General features: G+C 35.6%; 1 protein-coding gene across 3 annotated transcripts in view; it reads right to left on the reverse strand.

Annotated features, from left to right (window-relative positions):
* Nucleotides 1–17,795, reverse strand: part of LOC127626236 (calcium-activated potassium channel subunit beta-2-like) — a 35,838-nt gene extending 18,043 nt beyond the window's left edge. For 2 of the 3 annotated variants that reach the window (XM_052101891.1, XM_052101894.1), the window contains exon 1: nucleotides 17,632–17,795. The gene's annotated coding sequence lies outside the window, so the exon portion shown is untranslated. Of the gene's footprint in view, nucleotides 1–4,883; nucleotides 4,926–5,986; nucleotides 6,087–17,631 lie in introns of all 3 variants that reach the window. The other variant, XM_052101892.1, reaches the window with a different exon arrangement.
* Nucleotides 17,796–18,762: the final 967 nt, after the last annotated feature.

Genomic DNA, 18,762 nt, shown 5'->3' on the forward strand with positions numbered 1-18,762 from the left:
TCCAAACATTTGTTCTACATGGAGAGGGTCTGAATATGGGGGCTGCCATGTTAGATTCACATGACCAGCCAAATACTACTCGCTTAATCTCAGTAACCATTCTGTTATTTGACACTTTCACTCATTGATTAAAATAATCATGGCTGACTGTCAATTGTGAATTTTTACATTGGCATCAGTAACTGAAAACTATTGATTTTAAATGATGCTGCATCCAGGCCACTAGGTGTCAGTGTAAGTCAAAGACAACATGAACAAGAACTTACTTAGTAAACATTTAATGTTAATAGAGCACATTTAACATTAATAGTGCACATATAATGGCCAAATATGAGAATTTTCATGTATGGGGCAGCTTATTGGGTCTTTGCCATGCACATACAGTCAGTGAACACATTCCATTTTAGCACAGCACTCAGTTTCAGGGGTGCAAGAAAGGCATTGATGCACTCTGTGAATATGCGAGGAGCCAGAGAAAATTCGAAGGGCAGGATTTCGAATTGATATGCTGTTTCCTCGAAAGCGAATCTCAAAAACATCCTGTGATGTCGTACAATTTGGATATGAAAGTACGTATCCTTCAGATCTATCGACGCATCCCAATTGTGCGCGCGTACATGCGATAAGATCCGTTTCTGTAATCATTCTGTTTCTGTTGAGTAATCATTTTGAACGAGCGCTTCTAGATGAGAGATGAATTGCTGTCTTGAAGGAAGATATCCTGTGCAAATGGTGTTTGCACACCTGCTTTTCACGTCAAAATAGCCAGAGCTCAAACACCATACACGTTTCAACTAGGTCATGTAAGAAGGCACTTCCCATATGCGTTAACAAACGCAATGTCAAGTATACGGAGTCATAAGGGAACCAAGGTTCATTGTTAGTTCATGTTAGTTCATAGTACATTAACTAATGTTAACAACACAACTTTTGTTATGAATTACTTTATGTTGAAATTAACATTAACTAAGATTAATAAATGCTGTAAAATTATTGTTCATTATTAGTTTATGTTAACTAATGTTGTTAATAATCTTTACAAATGGAACCTTGTTGCAAAATATTACCATAAAGCTTTGTACTTACACTGTAAAACAATTTTTGTGAGGTAACCTGCAAATATGTTAACATCTAAATTAACTGGTTTTAGTCAAGTAAAAAATATTATTAATTATTATTATTACTGAATCAACCTGAGTACATTGGACTGCATGAACAAAAATAATTGTATTGGTTAGATCAGGAAGAAATAGCTCCTTTAAGTAACAACTGCAGGTTAACAAAAAGGTGCATAAGGGGAGTAAATAATGACAGAATTGTTATTTTTGAGTGAACTTTTCCTCTAAACAATCACCTGTGCATGCAAAAGTGGGTTAAACCAAGAGCCAAAACAATATTCTTGCTGTCTGACCTGGAAAAGTATTGTGTTTTACATGAATTATATACAGTAATCTTTTTATTAGTGTCAGCTTGTATCTCTGATCTGTTTGATACTGCTCGACCAGCCCACAAATTACGCAACTGTGTTTGTATACAACATTTAATCTAATATGAATGTCTGATAAGCCACAGTGACCAGGTATGTACCATGAAGGACAGAGCAGTAAACATCAATGATAGGAATATACCAAATAATATATTTGTGTTACATGTCTATAACATATTATATGTTTATCTTATTTCCTATGCTGAGTGGTGCAAATCACAGGTAGATGAACTAGATAAGAGCCTGAGCCAGACAGGATGCATTGACCCAAGGAAACCTACTGTTCCCATTGCACCCAAAAAAACACCTGCTCCACCTAGGCAAGATAAATGGCACCAGATGAACAGCTTCCAGTATTTCTAATATAAACTGGCTCTAATATTAAATGTCTTTAAAAAGCTTGGTATGTCCCAGACAGTTGTTGGTGTTTGCCCTTCAAATCCCTGTTCTGGTTAAATAACGCCTAACAGGGGCCTTTTGTGTTGCACAAACACAGACATCTGGCGTTCACCCAAAACATCTGGAATGTTCATTCAACGTGCCAGTGCATCATGGGATTTACTAAACCCATATTGTCATTGCAGTGATTAATGAGGCGTTTTATACAAAAACGTTGCAATCGGCAAAAACAAAAGAAGGAGAACGTGAAAGTGGAGACTGATATTAAAAAAGGACTTAAATATTTATCTGTTTCTCACAAACACCTATCATATCGCTTCTAAAGATATAGATTTAACCACTGGAGTCTTATAGATTACTTTTATGCTGCCTTTATGTCACTTGCATTGTGTAGACCTGAAATATTTTGCTAAAAATGTTTGTTTGTATTCAGAAGAACGCAATACACATCTGGGATGGCATGAGTGTAAGTAAATGATGAGAGAACTTTCATTTTTTTTGTGAACTATCCCTTAAAGGCAAGCTTTATTCCTCTGAGCATCCTAGAAATCCTAGAATCACTCTTGGTTGTAGCCACTCCACATTACAATTGATGGCAATAAAATTGTGGTGAACCTCAGAAATACTTAGCAGCAGGCAGTCCAGTATGTCAGGAGATGATAATATATTCAAGGCTGGTAATGAATATGAACTTTGATGAGATTCTGATTTAGTCATGCTTTTCCAAGCCATTTAGCATGTAAATAGAGATAGGAATTTATTGTTCCTGGGAGGGCTGCTCCACTGTCATTTCGTCTTTTGTGAAATGGCATGCTAATACTGCCTTCTGGAGGCCTGACAATGAAAATGATAAATAATTAGTGCCCTTTTCTAGTCACATCTGTCTAGATGAGGCACAGATGTCTCTTTGCAAAATCACATGAGAACTAAAACCAGAGTTTAAAGCACTTAAACAGTAAACATTTTTCTCAAGCTAACTACTGGCTAACAAATCTGTTTTGTTATGGTCTTGTAGCTTAAGATGGCATAGTTGATAGCTGTCTAGCTTTGCTGGTTTTCAGCTCGTCTTCCAGGCTGACCAGCTAACAAATACCCCAAACCCCTTTTAAACCAGCCACCAGACCTGTCTGACAGGCTTAGAGACAGCTAAAACCAGAATACAAGCTGAGACTGGTTTAAATGGTCACCCAAAAATTTTAATTATCTCATCATTTACTCACCCTCATGCCATACCAGAGGTGTCTTTCTTTCATTCTTCTGATGAAAACAAATATTTTTAGAAGAAAATCTCAGCTCTGTGTCCATACAATGCAAGTGAATGGTGACCTGAACTCTAAGAGCTCCAAAACACAGATAAAGTCAGCATAAACATAATCCATAAGGCTCCAGTGGTTTAATCCATGTCTTCTGAAGTGATCCAGTTGGTTTTGGGTGAGAACAGACCAAAATGTAACTCCTTTTTCACAGTACATCTTGACAGCAGTCTCCTTGGCAATCATGGTTTCAAGCTCGATTACACTTCCTATAGCAAGATGTACAGTGAAAATAAGTTATACTTTGGTCTGTTCTCACCCAAAACCAAATTGATCGCTTTAGAAGACAATGATTAAACAACTGGACTCTTTATATTAATAAATATTAATTACATATATTTCAACTTTTGTAGCTTCAAAGTCCTGATCACCACTCACTTGCATTGTATGGACCTATACAGAGCTGAGATATACCTCTAAAAATCTTTCTTTGTATTCTGCAGAAGAAATAAAGTCATACACATCTTAGATGTTATGAGGGTGAGTAAATGATGAGAGAATTTTCATTATTTCATTATTGGGTGAACTATACTTTTTCTTTTCTTTCAGCAGAGTAGTCTTGGAGCAAAGCAACCGGACTCTGCAAGTCTTTTTTGGGATGTTTATAGACTTGCACAGTGGTAGGACATTATTTCCTTCATTAGCATGACAACAATCAACATTGTTGTCTCAGTTAGCTGCATGTAACTATGCTTTTGTTTCCATTTAGTCTCATTAACAATGTTTCATTCATTAGCAATGTGATCCCTGCTCACCCTCGTTATTTAACACACAATTACACACCTAATGTTGCATGAAATTATGGCTCTAATGACAAAAACAGAGGTAAACTCCAAAGGACAACATCACTGATAGAGTTAAAGATGGGCTTAATGAAATGTTCAAAGCTGATTGAAACAATGTCAGTCACCGAGACTACAACTTTTAACTATTAAAGTCTTCATGAAATGAAAATCAGAGATTTGTGTCTTTTAGCTAATCTCTGTTGGCCGTTAGACCATCTTTATCCTAGCGTACATCTAAATGTTGACAAAAATAACTTTTTAGCAGATATACGTATTACAAATGTACAGGCTTTCTTTTCTAGGAAAAATATTGATGACTCTCCTTGCACAGATTGGTGTATGCAATTTTTGGTCCAGTAAAATGCACTCTAAGAAAGTCCCCACCTCCTAAAATATAAATGCCACTTGCCTCCAACTAACAATCACAACAAAGTTAATCCCTACAGGTAGATGCCATAACTACACCAATCTTTCTTTATTCATTGGCATTCAAAAGTTGCTGTGTACTCTGATTAAATCTTTTTTCTTGCAAGTCACATAAAGCGCTTATATTTCATTATATTATATTAGGTGTTTTACAAGTGCCCAATATTGGAGGGCTCTTCTTTAAAGTCTTGAAAACTTTAGATCTGTAAGACAGGAATGATAACCAACAGATACCGTGTGTGATGTTATATAAAGAAATATTAAGATAAAGTGTGTATTTGTACACATTTTGAACGATATAGGCCTATATGGTGTGACATAGTGATTAATATTCTGAATCATATGTTTGAATATTGTATTCTGGTAGGGATTAGAAGGACAGAAATTTGGAAAATCAATCAATCAAGTTCACACCTGTATTGATGATTAGAAAATGAATTGAAGCACTGTTATCAAAAGATGCCAAAAACTTACTGTTAGTTAATCACTGGCTGTTTACCAAGGTCAGATGGATCACTAAAGAAAAGAAAAAACATGTTGAAAACTCTATTCCGTTATTGTTTCAAATCTTGACAACCATTTATTTTTGTGCTGATTTACTGCTTTCATCAAGCAAACATAATTACATCTTAATGGAGCATTTTCAGGCCTATTACACTAATGAGATTTTTACTTTGGAATCACCAGTGTTGGCCAGAATGCTAAGATTATCTAAACACATGGAGAAGAAAGTGTTTGGAATATTAAATTCTTTATTTTGCTCAGCAGATGAAAATGCATGCAGACATACCACAGAGTAAGTCAAACAAAGTGGCAAGCAGAGACGTGCACAGACATTTTGGGAAAAGTGGGAAGTGGAAAAAAGGGCACTTCTCATAATTATTTATGTAAAAAACGCTAAATATATTAACACAACTCTGACTTCCTTACCAATTTATTTTAATTTCCTCACACTTACGCAATTGTTTCATACTCAACAGATTTCTATAAAATATTGAGATTTTGGTCTATTTTGCTTCCATGTCTTCTTTTACTCTAATGGAAAGAAAACTTCCAAAATACAAATTTAGATGGTGTTTGCTTTAAGCCTACTACCCTCCATCTGTTTGCATCTGTAGATTTCTTCTAAATGAACCAAAACAAGCTAATCTGCATATTTAAACAAAACATTTCAGGTGAAACGACTCTTGATGTAAGTCATTAACTGGGGAAGTTCTGTGGTGATGTGCTTGAGTTATTTTGTTTATCCTATTCACCTGCAGTGCCTTGTCAAATGTATGCAAATTAGCACACTTTAATTAAGTAATACCTCATTTGCATATCAATGTGGTTATTGTGATGACGTTATTAGACACATATTGTACTGTATTCACCGGTAGTGTTTCCATTAAGTACAGTATTAGCCTGTATGACCATGATATATTACCTTAGCTAAACTTTATCTAACTTATTACATTAGCTAGTAGCTCATGAGTCATGCATGTTAGCAAGACACAAGTTAACTACATTTGTCTTTTGGCTAATTAGCTGTAAAGTCGAGGCACTGGTAGCTTAGTCTGTTGTTCATTGCCACTCACCTCCAAACAAGCCAAGAAAAACACAACTGGGATAGGGGCTGGGAGGGGCTGCTGCCTGCCTGTCTGTGTGTCTGATCATGTGCCGATGTGTGTTGCACTGCTGCGCGGAGACACGGAGAGAGAGAAAGAGAGAGAGAGAGAGAGGGAGTAGGTAGACCTTCATATTTTGTTTGAAAAGTTGGCATTTATTTGATAATTTTTTTAACTGATTTTTCACAGTAAAACAATATTTATAATTTATGAACACATTAAACATTTATTAATGCCCATACATTTTGTGTAATTAACATTTGTTACAAAAAGCTGAGACTCAAAGTAAACTTGGGACTCGAGCTCAAGTGTATGAAACACAAGTTACATGTTCAATACATTGTCCACTGGGCCTTGCAACATTAGAATAGTGCGAAATCAGTGTGTAGGCATTATCAGTGATGGTGGTTTATTCCAAATTCCACATTCACTTTCTGTAGACCAAACACTTCTCTTTAAATATTACAAAATATTTAGGTATATTTCTCTCTATTTCCCAGTGACCAACTGGGAATTTAAAATGACTGCATTCAAAACAGCAAGTCTTGTTTGAATCAGTTCGTTTTTTTTATCTTAAAAGTTATTGCTAAACTGACTCTAGATCAGTTACAGCCTACATTGACTCTGAAAAAGCAAGCAGAGTCGGGTCGAGTTGTACCATGCAGTGGAAAAGCCCTATAAACGTGGTGCAATCGGCCTCCTCGACCCCTACAACATCAACCCCAACTCAATGCTTATATTGGATGACACTCCCCTCCCCTCGCTTAACAGATACATGGGCACCAAATTTTGTTTTGCATACCCGCTCGGAAATGTGTAGTTGCGCCCCTGTATTGACATGTGTTTGATTGGTGATCAGAAAGATTATAAAGCAGTCTTAATTATTAAGACTTTTTAAGATATCCATACTACAACTGGCAAGACCAGTGTAAATTGCATTCAGCACTACATTTTTGTGTGTGTTTACATTATAACCTGATTTGCATAATTATTTTAGTGAATCAGGCACAAAAACAATGCAGACAGTGTATGCAAATAAATTATGTTGTAAGTGGACAATTAATTCTTAGCGAATTCCCCCCGGGTATATTCTGGTGCTAAGAAGTGTCTCTCTTGAAGCAGATGGTGCAAGTACACTTGCGTGTAACTGGGGTGTGTATCATGAAGACTTTGGTGTTGGAAGGTCAGTGTCTCTTTTAAGGCTCCGCAACAACTGGAGTCTGACATCACAACAGAAATACATGCTTCACATTTTACAGTGCAAAATTTACAACCAGTGCCTGCCATGATTAGCTTAAAAAGTATGAGTGGGAAGAAGAAAGGGTGGCAGGAATCTTTCACTGATGGGGGTATTTGACAAGCAAGTGCTGCTAAATTATCTGTAGGTTGTAAATATTGGTGGAAGAGTGTAGCTGAGGTTGAAAGAACAAACCAGAAATTGTCTGCACTCAGGTTCATAGTTATTGTGAGTCATGGGAGGGCAAACAGGTCAATTTCAGAGCTGCGTGTTAAAAGGATGGTGTCAAGATGATAACATTTATTACCCCAGTAAACACATCCAAGTAACTGCCTTACTCTCTTTTGGAACAAGGTATTTTAAGTGTGACACCAGCTGGATTCTACTTTTGGATCCTGATACAAGAAGAGCAGAATTCAGATGAACATTTTTTTTTTGTAAAGAAAGTCCTCTACAGTTATTTAAATAAGTATCAACCCCAGTGACGTTTATTTATTAGTGAACAACTGAATTCTGAATTATTGTTTTTTTTTTTCCTGAGCAAATACCGCTTAAAGGGGTCATATTCTGAGGATAAAAAAAAATCCTAGAACTTTTGATATTAAATAGATTTGTGTACTATGAAAAAATTCTGTAACTTTTAGAACTCAAAACTTCCCTGTCCAAATATAGCTTTTATTTAAACTAAGACTCCAAAACAGCCAATTCTGTATTTTTGCAAATCTGGAATGTCACAGAGATAAATGCACACATGACATGCTCACATTTACATCTATGATGCCTACTGTGTGTTCAGAAACATGGACCAATCAGTCATGGTGATGTAATGAGGATAAAGCGGGAAAGATCATATTATTTCTAACACCAGAGATGACAATATGTGGGAAAGTCTTTCAAACTTTGTGCTGCTCCAGATAGTGTGAAGAACCTGCCTCTCTGCATATCCTTCTGAAGGATACCAACATTAGAAACAAGCCGCTATGGTTGAATATTTAACAAGGACCATGATCATTTCAGTCTGAACTTAAAGGAATATTCCAGGTTCAATAGAAGCTCAGTTGAAACCATTTGTGACATAATGATGATTACCACAAAAATGTTTTTGATCTGTCCCTCCTTTTATAAAAAGCAAAAGCAAAAATGAAGGTTACAGTGAGACAATGAAACAATTTACGATGAAAGTGAATTTAGTCAAAGTTTAAAGGCAGAAATGTGACATTTATTGCCTAATTTTATAAAAGCACACAGTAATTCTCCTGTTAATTCTCCTTGTGTATAACTGGAGCTGTAAAATAATTTGAATCACAGTTTTTACAGTTGTTTTAAGGGGTTTAGGGTTTACAGCATTACGTCCTCATGGCAACATAGTTGTAAAATTGGATATAACTTGAGACAGAAAAGGTTAGTAAGTGATTTTATCACACTGAAATCATGTTATCATGTTGTTTAAGCCTTGTGGCAATACTTTTAAAACAATGAGTATTTTAACGTTTACTCATTGGCCCTATTCACTTCCATTGTAAGTGCCAAACTGTAACCTAGATATTTACTTTTTTACATTTTTTTTTTTTATAGAAACGGAGTGACATGTCAAACTATATATTTGGGTTAATCAACATTATGCCACAAATGCTGTTGATTGAACTTAACTTGTATTGAACTTAGAATATTCCTTTATTAATTTTGACCTAAGACAGTCTCATAAGTGAGGCGCAGTGTTATTATAGTTTTGGATTTTTTTATTTAGTTTTTATTTCTATTTTATATCATTTTTGTAATTTTTGTTTTCTCAGTTTCAGTTTAGTTAGCTTTTATTTTAGTGTTAGGTATTTTAGTTTTAGTATTATATTATTCATGGCTGCCAAAGCAGAAGCAGTTACTGGTATCATTTAAAAATTCTAATATCATTACATTTCTCTGGGCAGTCTTGTGTTACCTCTATCTAGTTGTACTATCATGTTTAATTTAGATTGTAAATTTTATAACATAGGGTGAATATGGGTAAAGTGACATAAGACATTTAAACTTGATCCCCATTGTATCCATATTAATTTCCTTAAATGATTATAAATAATTTCTAAACTAATCTTTAGGAAGAAAACAATTAAAGGGCTAGTTCACCCAAAAATGAAATTCTCTTATAAATTACTCCCAGATGTGTCTGTCTGATGTTTTAGAAGAATATCTATGCTCTGTAGTCCCATACAATGCAAGTGCAAGGGTACAAAACTTTAAAGATCAAAAAAGCACATAAAGGTAGCATCCTTTTTACTGTAAATCTTGACATAAGCAGACATTGGCGATCTTTCCTGTAGACTGCAATTGCCAGATTTATACTGAAAAAGGAATTACATTTTGGTCTGATCTCACCAAAAACGGATTAGATATCTTCAGATGACACGAATTAAACCATTTATGGATTATTTTATGTTGCCTTTATTTGCTTTCTGAGCTTAAAAGCTTTGGACCCTGTTGACTTGTGTTGTATGGATCTACAGAGCTGATATATTATATATTTGCTTGTGTTCAGCAGATGAAAGATAGTCAAACACATCTGGCATGGCATGAAGAGTAAATAATAAGATAATTTTCTTTTATGGGCATGATCTGACGACATCTTAAGCTTTCTTCAAAGGTATAATGTCAGGTTATGTGTCTTTGGATCATAATTAAAAGTGCCAAGAAATGCAACATTTCCAAAAGAGTCCTATTTTGCCCAAAACTAAAACTAAACTAAAACTGAAATGAATACGAGAACATTTGTATTTTTTATTTTAGTTTTAGTTTTTCAAATAATTTCTGTTTTTATTTTTATTTTAGTTAATGAAAATGGTTTTAATTAGTTTTTATTTTAGTTTTCATTAACTATAATAACACTATACTAAACTATAATATTTTCCTGCCCCTTGAAAACATGGATAGAACAGTCTCTCTCCTCATTTCGGACTATTACATCACAGGCCCAGCAATCTTCAGGTATTATCGAGTATTTAACTACAGCATGGTTTATTTAGTTTAGAAATACATTATTTTAGATTCATTATACTATCATATCAATATTTTCGATCCCCTAACACAACCCCCAATAAACCTAATCAATTATCAACAATATAAAACATGTAACAGGCAGGTCAATTTAGCCACAATAATTGTATTCACATTACACATTTATATACATATTTTTAAATATCTAACCTGACTCCTACACCTAAACCTAACCAATTGAAAATAACCAAAAACAATAAAACCAAAAACTAAAATTGCACTTAGAATTAGCGCTCTCAAGATAATTAGATAAGATGTTGTGCGCTGTTGTATAGCGCAGTCATGAAAATAAAGAAACATCTCTCCACAGATTTTTTGGCCTCAATTTTCATGACAGCGCTAGGTGCAGTGCAATGACCATGCTTAACACAAGTTTTTGTGAGAGCGCTAATTATAAGCACAATTTTCACCCAGCCCATTAGCACTTTGCATGCCCAATTTCGCCAAACCTACTTGTGCCTATTCTTAGTGCATGCTTGCATGAAAATATCAAAACATCATGGCCATGCCCACTGAAGTATTGCATAGCGCTGCGCTTAGCGCTCTTAAAATAGGCCACAGAATCTTTGTCATTTTTTTGGGAAGGCTTTGCCATTTCTTGAAATGCACTGAAGCCATTATTATGTCAATTTGAGAAATACCATATATTTTTTCTTAAGTTGTTAAATACACACCATACCCACACCTTAGATAATGTGTTAGATTAATGTTCATCATGGCCTGCATTTTCTTATGTTATATATAGTACAATGTGCTATATCATGATGGAAAAAAAGACTGCTCCCATCTTGCTAATCAAAAAAGTTCACCAACAACACAGACAGCAGCTTTGGTAGCCAAGATTCAAGTCAGTAACAAATATTTGTTCAGCATTGTGAGAATTTCTGGCACACTAGGGAACTTACAACATCAAGACTCTAAATCCTTAGCCTTTATCACAAGCTTTTTGTCTGTGGTGCTGCATTTTGAAATACCTCAAATCACAAAGGTCTCCCCAGGAGATAAAACAACCATTGCAGTCAATATCAGTCATAACATGAGGGTTCTAATGTGGTCAGCAAACCAGACTGTCCATGTCACACTCATTCAGCCGCAGGGTAATGACATTTAAACAACAGGGATAAATCACAGCGCAGGGACCACAATATGAGACAAGCCCAAGGAACAAGTCATGCTGCTAAATTTAAACAAAACCAGAACATTGGTTTAGCTGTATTACATTCAGTTAACCCTATAGCATTATGATAAGTTGTTGTGACATATGTAGCCTAATAATTATTTATACAAATGAAGTGGATAGTAAAGTATCTATCTATCTGTCTATCTATCTGTCTGTCTGTCTGTCTGTCGATAATAAAACCCTTATTATTTTGTCATCTCTAAAGTTTTGAATTCCAAATATTTCAATTTATGGACTCTTGTGCTATATATATCAATATGGTTAAAAAAAAGAATTCTACATTTACATTGTAAACAGAGAAAATGTATCTTGTTTAATTCTCTCTCCACAGCATTTTTGAATGCACTATAAATTGACGAGTTTCAGAGATTTGATTTTTACTATTGATTACTGTAATGCAATAAAAGTTTGCCCACAGTCAATAAACATATTCTCTGCATTAGTTGCTCTTTGTCTAAACAATTAAGTTAAAGTCTAAAATAGAATAATCACACTGCTTTTTAAAGTCTAAAGTTATGTCTTGCATTAGTTATAGCACTACTGTGTAATGCAGCTGCCAAATTACTAATGCTAACTTCAAATTGGCTCCTATAATTCCCCAGCTGTACTGGATGCTCTGTTTGTCCTCTGGCACTGTTTGGACCTTAGAGAGTTATTACAGTATAAATGTCAGTGTACACATTTATTAACTTAAAGTTATTAAAGCTTAAATGTCCTTTAGATCAGCCATTCAATTAGAGTGACAATGAAGGTTTTGTCATACTAAATAATCAAAGAATGAAGAAAAATGAGAATGAAAATAATCCCACTAACATTTCAACATGGCAATAAGCATAACTTTATTACCAGGTATGTTGACATTTATTAAGAATATGCTAAAGTGTGGTTTGATAGACTGACTTCAAACTATACACTTTGTGTGATGTTATAAACTCTCCATTTTTGTATATTGTTTATTCACTACATTGTGTAAATGAAAGGAATATTCCAGGCTCCGTTAAGATCAATCAACAGCATTTGTGGCATAATGTTGATTACCTCAAAAACTTGTTTTCTTTTAAAAAAGCAAAAATCTGGGTTACAGTGAGGCACTTACAATGGAATGGGGCCCGATCCGTAGATAAAATCACTTATGAACCTTTTCTGTGTAAAGTTATATCCAATTTTACAACTTCACTGCCATGACGATGTAACTCTATAAAAAATAAAACTATAATATGACCATAAAAACAATGATTTAAACAACTTTACATCTAAACAAATGACATACGTTTTAACAGAAGAATGACTTGAAGTGATTTTATACAATTCTAAACTTTTTTTTGCCTTCCAAAAATTGGCCCCATTCACTGCCATAGTAAGTGCCTCACTGTAACCTCGGTTTTTGCTATTTTTAAAGGGGACTTATTATGCAAAATTCACTTTAACATGGTGTTTGAACATAAATGTGTGTTGGCAGTGTGTGTACAGAACCACCCTATAATGATACCAATCCACCAGTCCTTTTTTGTAAATCCCCATTAATCATAAGCACTGTCTCAGAACAAGCCGTTCGCAGATTCTGTATGAAGTGACGTCACTTACTGGCCCTGCCCGCGACTGTCGACGGACAGTCACAGTTTGTTTGTGTGTGTTGTTTTGTTATAGCGCATGGCGAACACTATAACAGTATTTGTGTGTGTGTGTTGCTCATCCATCATTGCAAAAATGCTGAAAAAACTCTACATCAAATAAATACATTTATCATATAACCATTCGGAAACTTCATGGTTTATTCTCAAAGGTGTTACTTCTGACGGAGTCTCTCCCTCATCAGTGGCTGACTCTGGTTCAAACTTATAGGGCTGAACACCACTATTTTCACTGTCAGTCATATTGCTTATGATGTCTAGTTATCCAAAGCAGAGATGTCAAAACTCTGCCCTATTCTGGATATGGGGCGGGGAGCACCAGCTCATTTGCATTTAAAGACACACTCACAAAAACAGCTTGTTTTTATTCCCACCCAAAAATTGGCATTTTCATCATGTTATAATAAATGATCTGTAGGGTATTTTGAGCTGAATAACAGGTGTAAGAGAGATGACAAAGTGTAAAAATCCTTCTGTAAACATTGCCATGACTTTACAGCTGACAAGTTATACATACAAGATGCCATTTACCCCATCTAAGTTATGGTCACAGACAGGCAGCTACAATATAACACACTAAACAACATAAAACATAATAACATCCATAACAGCCACCCAGCTACAGTGTTTCACAGAAGCCAACCATGTTATGTAATGATCCTGTTTATTTTTGCAATCAACCTTCATTCACAGCCATTCTGACCCCAGTTAAGGTCACCTAAGCAAACAATGTTTCTATATCCTATGGGGTAAAGAGGAACCCTGTAGCCATCTGCATGTTCTCCTTGTGGTTGGATAAACAACACCAGACAAGAAGAGCCAGACAGCTCGGTGTGAATGCTCATGTGATTTCAGCAGGGTGTTTCTCTGGAAGCCCGAAACACCCGACCCCCGCACTCCTACTGCATCTACCCTTAAATCATGTAACTTAAGATGAATAAATGAGCCTTTGCACTTGCTGCTTCTCTTGCTGATTTCTGAGAAGTCATGTTACGTCAGGTGTAACACAAAGCTTTCTGGTGCTGTCAGAATCTGGAAACTTCCATAACTCGCTATATACATGCTTTCTACAAGGCAGGTCAGGCGGAAATTTCTGACTGAGTACACACTTAGCTTTTTATGTTTCAACATTTTGGCCCAAGGACAAAATAATTATAGCATTCTCTTGATCAATGGGTTTCAAGTTCACAAATGCACTGGGTACAGAAAATTACATTGCTTTAAACTCAATAACAGTTCTAGCTTTAACACAAAAATGTGTTGTTAAAGGTCCCATTTTGCCCAATCAAAAAGGTCATTTGTCAAATAAAATTCCTTGTAAATGCTATATTCAGGGGCATAACTAGACTTCAAAAAATATTTCGCAATACAAGTTAAGCTCAATTGATAGCATTTGTGGCATAATGTTGATTAGCACAAAATGTATTTCGACTCATCCCTCCTTTTCTTTAAAAAAGCAAAACTCAAGGTTACAGTGAGGCATTTACAATGAAAGTGAAGGGGTCCAATTTTTGGAAATTTTATAAAAACACTTGCATTTCTGTAATTCTTCATTATAAGAAGATGTTTTAATCATCATTTTATATAACGTTGTTTTAGGTCGTTAGGTCATCGATGGCAATGAGATATTGGATATAATATGATATATCTATCAAAATAAAATCATGTTATCATGCATATTGTTTACATCTTGTGGGTATCCTTTTGAAACTAGTGAGTATTTGAACATTTTCGGATTGGCCCTATTCACCTCCATTGTACGAAGAATTAAGGGACAAGTCAAAATTGGGTTTAACTTGTACTGAATCGGGAATATTCCTTAAAATAGCATATTAATAATTTTAAGTCATAACTCAGCATATTAGTGCCATACATACTATAATTTAAAACAGTGTTCCATTGGGGCCTGTGTACCTCAGCAAGTAAAGACGCTGATCACCACACCTGGAGTCGCAAGTTCAAATCCAGGGTGCGCTGAGCGACTCCAGGCAGGCTTCCTAAGCAACCGATTGGCTTGGTTGCTAGGGAGGGTAGAGTCACATTGGGTTAACCTCCTCGTGGCCACTATAATGTGGTTCTTGCTCTTGGTGGGGCGCGTGGTTAGTTGTGCAGGAATGCCGCAGAGAATTGCGTGAGCCTCCACATGCACTACGACGCCACGGTAAGGTGTTCAACAAGCCACGTGATAAAATGCACGGATTGACGGTCTCAGACTTGAAAGCAACTGAGATTCGTCCTCCACCACCCGGATTGAGGTGAGGTGAGAATTGGGAATTAGGCATTCCAAATTGGGAAGAAAAGGAACAAAATAAAATGTGCTCCATTTTGTCCAGATTTTTGATTTGGCTATTAATTCTGCCATCAAGGTTTGCTAGAAAAAATTATAAATGATCAACTAAATGTAAATAAAGTACTGTAAGACGCAAAGATACAGAGAAAAAATATATTTGAATTAAACGATAAAAAATGACATCAAATTGTATGTTGGTTCAGTGGTGACAATCATCTCAAGTTTAAATTTCTGAGACATAATATTATGTAGTATATATATATTATTCTATATATTATTTACAGACCAAGTAAATTTGCCTCTGAATATCAGTGGAAAGACTGTATATTCGGAACAGGCATGCTGTGTATTATGTGAATTGATCAACTTTACCTGAATTGTACAGCTTTAACATGGCTTAATTTAAGGCTGTAATAGATTAACTTTGCCAAACACTTCTTGGGTCTATTAATGACCCAATAATAGAGTAAAATTGAATTTACTTTTTTTTTTTTTTTTTCATTTTCTGTACCATTTTTATTTACATTTTAAATCTAGTGACACCCTTGGCCATACAAAACAAACTACAACTAATAAAACTAATAAAAACAACTATAAACCCATATAAAAGGAATTGTGGGAATGAGCTGACATGCTCTGTGAGCATGGCTGCTTGGCATCAGCTGGCAGTTGTCTGTGCCCATCCAGACAAAGGAACGTCTGTAATAAAAGACTCTGCTAATTTAAATCTGCCCAGCCAAACACAATGTGACTTTTATTATGAGGACGATAAGGTCACAATATTGTGGGCTGGAACCATTTAAAGATGCAGCACACTGTGTTGTGGTCATAAAATACAAGATCCTGTTCTAAAAAGGAATGTATTCTTTAAGGGTGTAGGTTTGGCTTTAATTTTGTTAAGGACATTTTAAGAATAAACAAAGCCCCTCATACATCCACCAGGTGTTTTTTGTAGTTTTGTCAACTTCCTGCATAAAGGCCAATTACAAGTTAACAATTAATAGTTTACCTGTGTAAAGTAAATGTAAAGTTCAGCCATAAACCTTTTTTAAGCTTAAAAGTGAGTCACTATCAACTGCCATTGTTTTTACAAGACTATTCAATCGAAACATTCATAAAAAATTCTCCTGTGTTCGGCATAAAGTCATACAGGTTTGGAACAACATTGGAGGTCGAGTAAATTAAGACTTACATTTTTTTAAATTATTATTTTAGGTTAACTATTTAACCAGTTAACTGGTTAACCAGTTAGAAAGCATGATGGATTGACGACACGCCCCTTGGCGAGCGTCTTACATTGCATTCCAAATGGGATAAATCACCCTCCGAAGGGCACTCTGAAGGGAGAACAATCATGATAACCATGCTTTAAGATCACTTCAACAGATTGTCCAACAAAAATGACTTAAAATGTGAGTTCTGAATGACCCTTAATTTTCAGCCCTACAACTTTTAGCCTTCCAAGGCTCTCACAGTGGATGGCAAAGTCTTCAAAGTTAATAGGGCTTAGGAATGATCACTTCTGAATGGAATGCACCCTTAGTCTCCCCTGGGTGCTAAGTGCTAATGGGAGGCAGCAATGCTGCCAGCTGCCTCTGCCTCGTTATCAGGTTGGGAAGCTGAAAACAACGGAACTGCAGGCTATTATTCCAAACACTGAAGGTCAGTGTCAAACCTTCACCAAATACAGGTCAAGAGCTCAAGGCAGGAATTCACAAACCTTGCTGCTACACCTGTATGATGAGTGGTCCCTTCTCCACACAAATACACTAACATTACATCAAAGAATCATCTATTTATTTGAAAAAACTGTTGTTAAATCAAGAAGAAAGAGAAGCCAAAAGTCGCACAAATTCTGGATTGCTTGAAGGGTGTTGTAATCGCAATGGTTTACAAAGACTCAACAAAGTTTGATGAACAGACAAGACAAGACTTAAAAATGAAATAAGGATAACGTCCTAGTGTCTTGCGGCTAGAACTTTCCACTAGATGTTTATTGTAGTGCTTTCTTTTTCTCTTGTTCATTTCTCTGTAACCAGTAAACACACTTACTACCCCCAGACAGACACACACCTAATAAAAGTAAAGCAAATCCACTTATTGAAATGAAGAAAAAGTCTAAATCACAAGGAATCCCAGATAACACACTGATTCTCTATGGGTGAGTCTAATCAAACTCTTTAGTTGTTTGGCTGAGAATGGCAGATTTGTTTTTGCATAAATTGTGCCTACCTTCAAGTGTCTTTGTTCCTTTAGGATTATCAAGTCAACTTCATTCCTAGTGGGCAAATTTGACTATCAGTGGCAGTTTAGACTCTTCTACAGATGTTCTATTGGATAAGCCTGTTTGTAAGGAGCACTATTAGTCCAGGAGACGTGCTAACTCTGAGAGTAAGCCTGTGTGCTCAAAATGTTTCAGATAGCTGCTGGTGCAACTAGAGTGACAGGCACAATAGACTCACTTGCTCTGTCATGCTTAAAATTAGTCGACTAGTGTGCACACACATACATATGTACACACACTCCTGGCAGTGATGACCAAGCAACAGGTTGTTCTAGTGAGCAGTTCTATAAAGTAGTAAAAAAAGTTTAGACAGACTTATTTCATGTTTATCATGATATAAAAATCCTTTTGTAGCCTTCTGATTAAATGTTTACAATTAGTTTTGTAAGAAATATAAAATAGAAATAAAAATAAACAGAATTTATAACTAAAATAGCTTTACAACTTGCTTTTGGTGTCACTCTGTACATTTCACCCTGAAACTGGAGCCTACACTTGCCAATTCTTTCAACAACACTTCCAGCTTCGACCACTGGGGGCAGAAGTTTGAATTTCGTCCGATTTTTGCAGCAGAATTTAAAAACCTCCTGTCGCTGTATTCACAGTGAGATCAGTCTTGCATGGTGCCATGTCCAAAAAAACAACAACAACAAAAAAAACATGTTAATACCATGGTACCTTTTTTAGTGGGTATATCTGTAGGTTAGATGCTTGTGATTTTCAAACAGAATTTGTATTTTAATAGGCTCTCTACTCGCTCTCTCTTGCTAAAATATCACTCTCAAATTTGCAGTCTCGCTCTTCTCTATACTAAAGTATTGATACTTCCGATACTGATGTGGTATCAAGAATATCGATCCTCACATAAAAATATTGATTATGAAGTTTTTTTTAAAGTGATCTTATTACTTAGATAACACGAATATTTATGGATCCCATAAACTTCGAAGTGGAAAAAAATTATTATATTTGTGAATTGTTGTATGGCACCAGAACTATTTTTTCTTCTGCTGATCTCACAGAAATGCTAAAATACACTAGCAGTCAGACAGCGCTCAACCTTTCAGTCATAGTGCTCA

This window comes from Xyrauchen texanus, chromosome 32, assembly GCF_025860055.1.
Source record: "Xyrauchen texanus isolate HMW12.3.18 chromosome 32, RBS_HiC_50CHRs, whole genome shotgun sequence".
In the NCBI taxonomy this organism is placed as follows: domain Eukaryota; kingdom Metazoa; phylum Chordata; class Actinopteri; order Cypriniformes; family Catostomidae; genus Xyrauchen; species Xyrauchen texanus.